The sequence below is a fragment of the Herpailurus yagouaroundi genome, unplaced genomic scaffold, assembly GCF_014898765.1.
Source record: "Herpailurus yagouaroundi ecotype Mexico unplaced genomic scaffold, PumYag 61166, whole genome shotgun sequence".
NCBI lineage: Eukaryota > Metazoa > Chordata > Mammalia > Carnivora > Felidae > Herpailurus > Herpailurus yagouaroundi.
Genome location: NW_024415682.1, coordinates 1 through 5728, shown reverse-complemented (window position 1 = coordinate 5728; position 5728 = coordinate 1). Strand labels below are relative to the sequence as shown.

Here is a 5728-nt window from a genome sequence, read left to right as displayed (position 1 = left end):
ACCTCCTCCCCTCTCCTCCAGCCAATCCTGTCACTTCCTAGTCAGTGACCCTGCCCTTCCAGGCCCTGAACAGACCCTTCCCCGCTCCCCCGCTCCCCAGGCCCGGGGACCACAACCACCACCCTGTCTCCGCAGGCCTGACTCGGAGGGTCCTGCTGCCCTCTGTCGTCTCAGCCTCCTGGGCTCTGCCATTTGCAGAAAGACCAGGGATCTGTGTCGCCCCGGCCAGCCGGAGGGGTTCTGGAAGTCGCCAAACCTCTGAAATCTGCTTCCTCAATTTACAACAAGGTGTCAGAACGTACGGGCCTCAGGTCCCCTTCTGTTCCGGGGGCCACAGTCCGTAGATCTGGTCAAGGCTCTGCCCGGGGGGGTGGGGTGGGGGGGTGGGGTGGGGGAGGGAGGCACAACCCCTAAGCTGCATCCCAGGCGAGGGTCCTCGTGGCGCTCGCCACCCCTACGAGCTGAACACGCCGTCTGTCTCTCTCCACAGAGGATGAGCTCGGGGACGGTGACCTGGTTTTCCTGCCTTGTTCACCGTGCATTCCGGACAGTGTGCCTGGCAGGGTGTTCAGTAAATACCAGGTTGAAATGAGGCTTCCGTGGCTCTGCCACGAGAGGGACACTGTGGCCTGGTGGCAGTGACCGTGGGGCATCCAGCACCCGTGACAGAAAGGGGCCGGGGAGCCGTGGTGCAGCAGCGGGGGGCAGCCCAAGCCTCGCAGTCACAGAGGCCGCTCAGCCCCGAGAAGGGCAGCGGTGAGACGGGAGAGCTCAGCAGGGCCTCCGAGGTCCCGCTGCTTCAGATGCCACGCGGGCGCCGCGTGGAGAACAGACGGAGGCAGAAGCGAGCGGGGCCGGGAGAGACAAGGTGGGAGGCACCTGGGGATGCCCACCAGTGCCGTTCCCCAGAGCCGCGTGGCCCGGCGGGACTCCCCGCGATGACGGAGGTGCTCTGTGTCGTCCGCCACAGCAGCCACAAGTCGCGTGTGGCGTTGGGCACGTGATGTGTGGCCAGCATGACAGAGGCACTGATTTTCAAATTGTAATTCACTAAGTACAATGTGGCTAGTGGAGGGCTGCTGGGTTTTAAAAAGTTCAAGGAGCCATAGGATATTATTTAAGAAAGGTATTTTGATAGTCGACAACAGTATCACGTAGTTGAAAGTTGCGGGAAGAGTCGACCTTAAATGTTCTCACCACAAAAAGAATCGTAACCGCGAGGGGCGATGGAGGTGCTAACTAACCTTACTTTGGTAATCGTTTTGTAACAAATACATTTATCAATTCATCACGTTGTATACCAGAAACTTACACAACGTTCGATTGCAACTATATCTCAGTAAGGTTGGGAAAAACTTTTAAAGGCATTTTGATATTGTTACTTGTGACAGATACTGAGTCCTGATGCACAGGCACTCGTGCCGGCGGTATTATTCAACTAGTCTGGCTGAGCTTTGTGATCTGTCGTGTCTCTTGGTCTCCAAACCTAGTATCCCGTCTACTACTCTGACCTGCTGTTAAAAGTTCGCATGTCTGGAGGCGCCTGAGTGGCTCAGTTAAGTGTCTGACTCTTGATTTTGGCTCAGGTCATGATCTCACAGTCCGTGAGTTCGAGCCCCACATCGGGCCCTGTGCTGACATCTCAGAGCCTGGAGCCTGCTTGGGATTCTCTCTCTCTTTCTCTCTCTCTCTCTGCCCCTCCACTGCTTGCACTGTCTGTGTCTCTCTCTCAAAAGAAATAAATAAGCTTAGAAAAAGTTAACGTAGGGGAAAACCTTTTTTTTTTTTTTTTTTTTAAATAACAGCCATTGTAACGGGTGTATTCCTTATACCAGACAATTCAGGGCAGACTTTAAAAAAGGGGCGGGTCTGTTTGTTGTCAGGGAAGAGGCAACCATAGGGCATCGTTATCAAGGACACGGGCTGTCAGACGAGCCTGGGTTCACCTCCCGGCTAGGTCATGTGGCGGCTGCGTGACCTCGGGTGGGGGAAGCCCAAATGTCTTTACCTGACAAATGGTAATGAAAGTGTTAAGTCCGCAGGGCCGTTGTGGGATGACCACTTTCAGTGTCAATACGTAAGAAACAAAGTTGGGGACAGATCTTTTAAAAAACACTCTGTGTGTTTCCCACACGGATTACGTATCGCTTTCGGGAGAACGTAGTTGTCACTGGCCGGATGAACGCAAAGGGTGTGTGCTCACACACGAGGCCCAGAGGGACACACACCGAAGAGTTAAGAGTCGTCCACACCTGCACAGTGTGCCGCACTCGGGCCTGCCCACACACACGCGGGCGCGGCGGGCGGGCGGTGGTGTTCACTCAGGGCCGTGCAGCGGGGCGCTCGGGGGGTGGGGTCGGTCGCGGCCCCGCACGAGTGACACAGCCGGCTGCCACCACCTCACGGTGACCCGGCAAATACGGCCGTGGGGAGGCACCGTCCGCCTTACAATTCCTCTAAAAGATCGCAAGAAAAAAACCCAAACGTGGGCGAGACGTCACTGACGCACGGAGAAGGCACAGCTTTGGAAAACGTCTCGGCTGCACGCGAGCCGAGGTCTCCCGAGCGGGAGGAGCGCGCTCCCCGGGCTATGCTGATGCGGGACGGACGGACGGACGGACGGAGCTGGAAGCGCCCTGGCAGCGGCGGCAGGGACGCGACGAAGGTGTTTACGGGTCTGGCGGGGGGCCGGGGGCCGCTCGCTTGGATTCCAAACGGCATTGTCGTCCGCCTGCTAACAAACCAGACGGTGGAGAAAGCACGTGAATCGCGCCTCGCTCATTCTCCAAGGGCCCTGAAGAGGACGAGGGCCTTAATCCCTGAGGGCCCCGTGTGAACGCGCGGGGCTCCGCTCCGGGCCGCACGCGCTCCCGGGCCCTGCCGTCCGGATCCAGGGGCTCCGGTGTCAGCGTGGCGCACTCGGCAAGGCTTGGGAAAGGCGTTCTTTGGTCCCCATGCGATTCATTCCTTGGAAGAAAAGGAAATGGGAAGAAAGGTTTCGTGTCCGGGCTTTGGGCCTTTGATCATTTGACGAGCGAGGTCTGTGGCGCGGCCTCTGGCTCTCAGGCCAGACAAAAGCAGCCCGGGCGCGACAGGCCGGGCCAGCTTGTCCCAGAACAAAACCGGGGGCGGGGGCGCAGTGTGGCGGCCTGGGAAAGACCCACTTGGCCGGCGAGGGGCCGTCCTGCCCTTTGATCTCTCCTGAGACCGCGGCCCAGGCCCCAGGTCAGGGGATTTCACACCGCACGCCCCCTTCCCGGGCAGAGGGGAGCAGGTCAAGAACAGAACGGGGGGGGGGGGGGGTGGCGGCTGGGCCCGGGCGTGGGGCGGCCCTCTCTGGCCGGTTCCCCATGGCTGGGCTCCATTGTTGACGGCCGCCCACACTTGACGTGGGATTTGACGTTACATGGCACAGCAGAGCAGGTCAATGCGGGCTGGGGCTCGGACAATGCCGGCACCCCGCCCCCGGCCGGCTGGTCAGGCAGGAACATTCTCGTCCACAGCTGCCTCTCGCGAAGCAGCGACTGCACCTCGCAGCATCCGGCTGTGCCGCACCCCCTCGCAGGACACCCCGGTGACCCCCCCAGCACTGGGAAAGCGTGGCGTCCGCCCCGTGCCTCTGGGCGAGCTGGGGTCCACCCTGGCGCGAACCCACACGGGAGGCATCTCGAACACGAGCGCCGGTCGGGCTCCTTCAGGAGGAATTCTGATTTAACACGAGGCAAGCGTTATGTGTGCAGCAGGCCGAGAAGGGAGGGCAGGTACCAGGGACGAAACAGAAATTCTGCTAGAGCTCCGAGCTCCCGTAGTTCCAAGTTTGCAAACGAAAGGATGTGTTTGATAAGACACAGTAGCATTAGCGGACAGGAAACTTTTAACTAAAAAGATTAGGATCACGTTATGCTCTAAAACCAAAATACGTCTTCACCAGTGTCAGACCTTTTGTGTTTTTGCGCCAGTCTCTTTGTTTGCGCGTGGCCAGCACTCAGCTAATTTCGGGGGCTTAAAATAATATTTGGCGGCACAAAGCCGATCTCGTTCTCCCTCCGGCGTCCGGCCAGGAAGCCGTGGACGTCTGGCAGGGTGTGGGGTGTGCAGCCGGGTTCAGTCCTGGTCCTCCGGGAGCAGGTTGTACCAGCAGAGATGCCTCACGCGCTAGTCTCTACGTGTGAAACAGCGTCCTGCGGGCTCATCCACACACCCGTATCCTTGGTCTGGAGACGGGCTCCGTTTCTCTTGTTTTTAACCACAAGAAAGTGGAGTAGGGGAAATGCTTATTTTAGAGTTGCCAGCATCGGCGTGAAAATGTACTGAATTTGTTTTCTTTTTTTGAATTATTAAAAAGTTTTTTGGATGTTTGTTCATTTTTGGGAGAGAGACAGAGTGTGAGCAGGGGAGGGGCGAGAGGGAGACACAGAATCCGAAGCCGGCTCCAGGCTCCGAGCCGTCAGCTCGGAGCCCAACGCGGGGGCTCGAACTCACGAACCGCGAGATCACGACCTGAGCTGAAGTCGGACACCTAACAGACTGAGCCCCCCAGGCGCCACTGAACCTCATTTCTATAATCTGCTCCTGCTTCTGGGCAAAGGACGTTCTGGAAGGCGGGGCCTGTCTGCGAGGACACACGTGCGAGTGTGTGTGTGGATGGAGGGACCGTTTGGTTCACGGGTGAGAGAGAAGGGAGGTGTCCCCACCTCCTTCCGGGACCCGTGGGTCGTGCATGGGCACCGCAGGGTAGGCGGTGTTTTCTCAGAGCAGCTTGGGCAATGCAGCAGGATCCTGGGTTGCCATGGCGACTTGCGAGTGACTGTCCAAGAGGTGGGTCCGACACGGGGGTTTCCCCGAACGTGACTGTGGAGCTCGCTCCCTGGTCCCTAAGGAGACCCCTCATGGGTTTCTTCCCGAGACTACGTTGTGGGTGCCGCAGACCAGCTCAGCGCCCACACGTCCACGGGAGCGAAGGGGCCGGGGCTTACGTCCTGCTCCCGTGGTCCGCCCAGTCCCAAGGTGGGGGGGCGCTCTCCCCGTGGTCCGCCCAGTCCTGAGCAGGAGTGGGGGCGCCGCTCTCCCCGTGGCCCCTGCTCTCGGGCACTGTTGGTGCCCCTGTGCCTTCTCGCCGTGGGGCGTTCAGGGTGCAAGTCCCGGTGCCGCATTTGGGAGGAAGAGACCAGGAGGAGAGGCCGTGTAGGTGCAGGTATGTCGAACAGGGGGTGTTCCGGGTTTTATCTGAGATAAGACGGGGTCGGGCGACCGCAGTCACCCCCAGAGGCGTAGCGGAGTCTGGAATGACCGACGCTGTATTCTGCAGGTACGGTTTATGCCAACACTTCAAGGATACTACGAACTGCATTTAAAGCTCCAAGCGGCGTCCTCGCCTCGATCGCACTCATCATAGCACGTTCAGCAGGCACTTACCCGGCACCCGCCGCGCGCCCAGCCCCGCGCCCGACACCGGCAGCAAGGGAAGAGCCACAGAAACACCGTGCGTGCTGCAGACAGCTTTCACGTGATCCGGGGAAGGGACAACGAGCGGCTAATTTCCTCCGAGGCCGCCGAGAGCATTACCCCGAGGTTGCCACGGCAACGCTGGCCCCGCTCGGCCCCAACAAAGCAGCCCGCTCGCTCGGAGCCTCACCTTTGGCCATCTTGTTGAGAACCATGTCGATCAGGACGTAGGTGCCGCTCCTGCCCGCGCCGTCGCTGCCAACGGAAGGGGAGAGGTGAGAAC

At 59.5% G+C, this 5728-nt stretch overlaps 1 long non-coding RNA gene across 1 annotated transcript; it reads right to left on the bottom strand.

Annotated features, from left to right (window-relative positions):
* Positions 1-1761: 1761 nt before the first annotated feature.
* Positions 1762-5728, bottom strand: LOC121024202 (uncharacterized). The gene is made up of 2 exons (XR_005787644.1): positions 5636-5728; positions 1762-2967 (listed from the first exon to the last, which is right to left on the bottom strand). It is a non-coding gene; the product is annotated as an uncharacterized LOC121024202 (long non-coding RNA).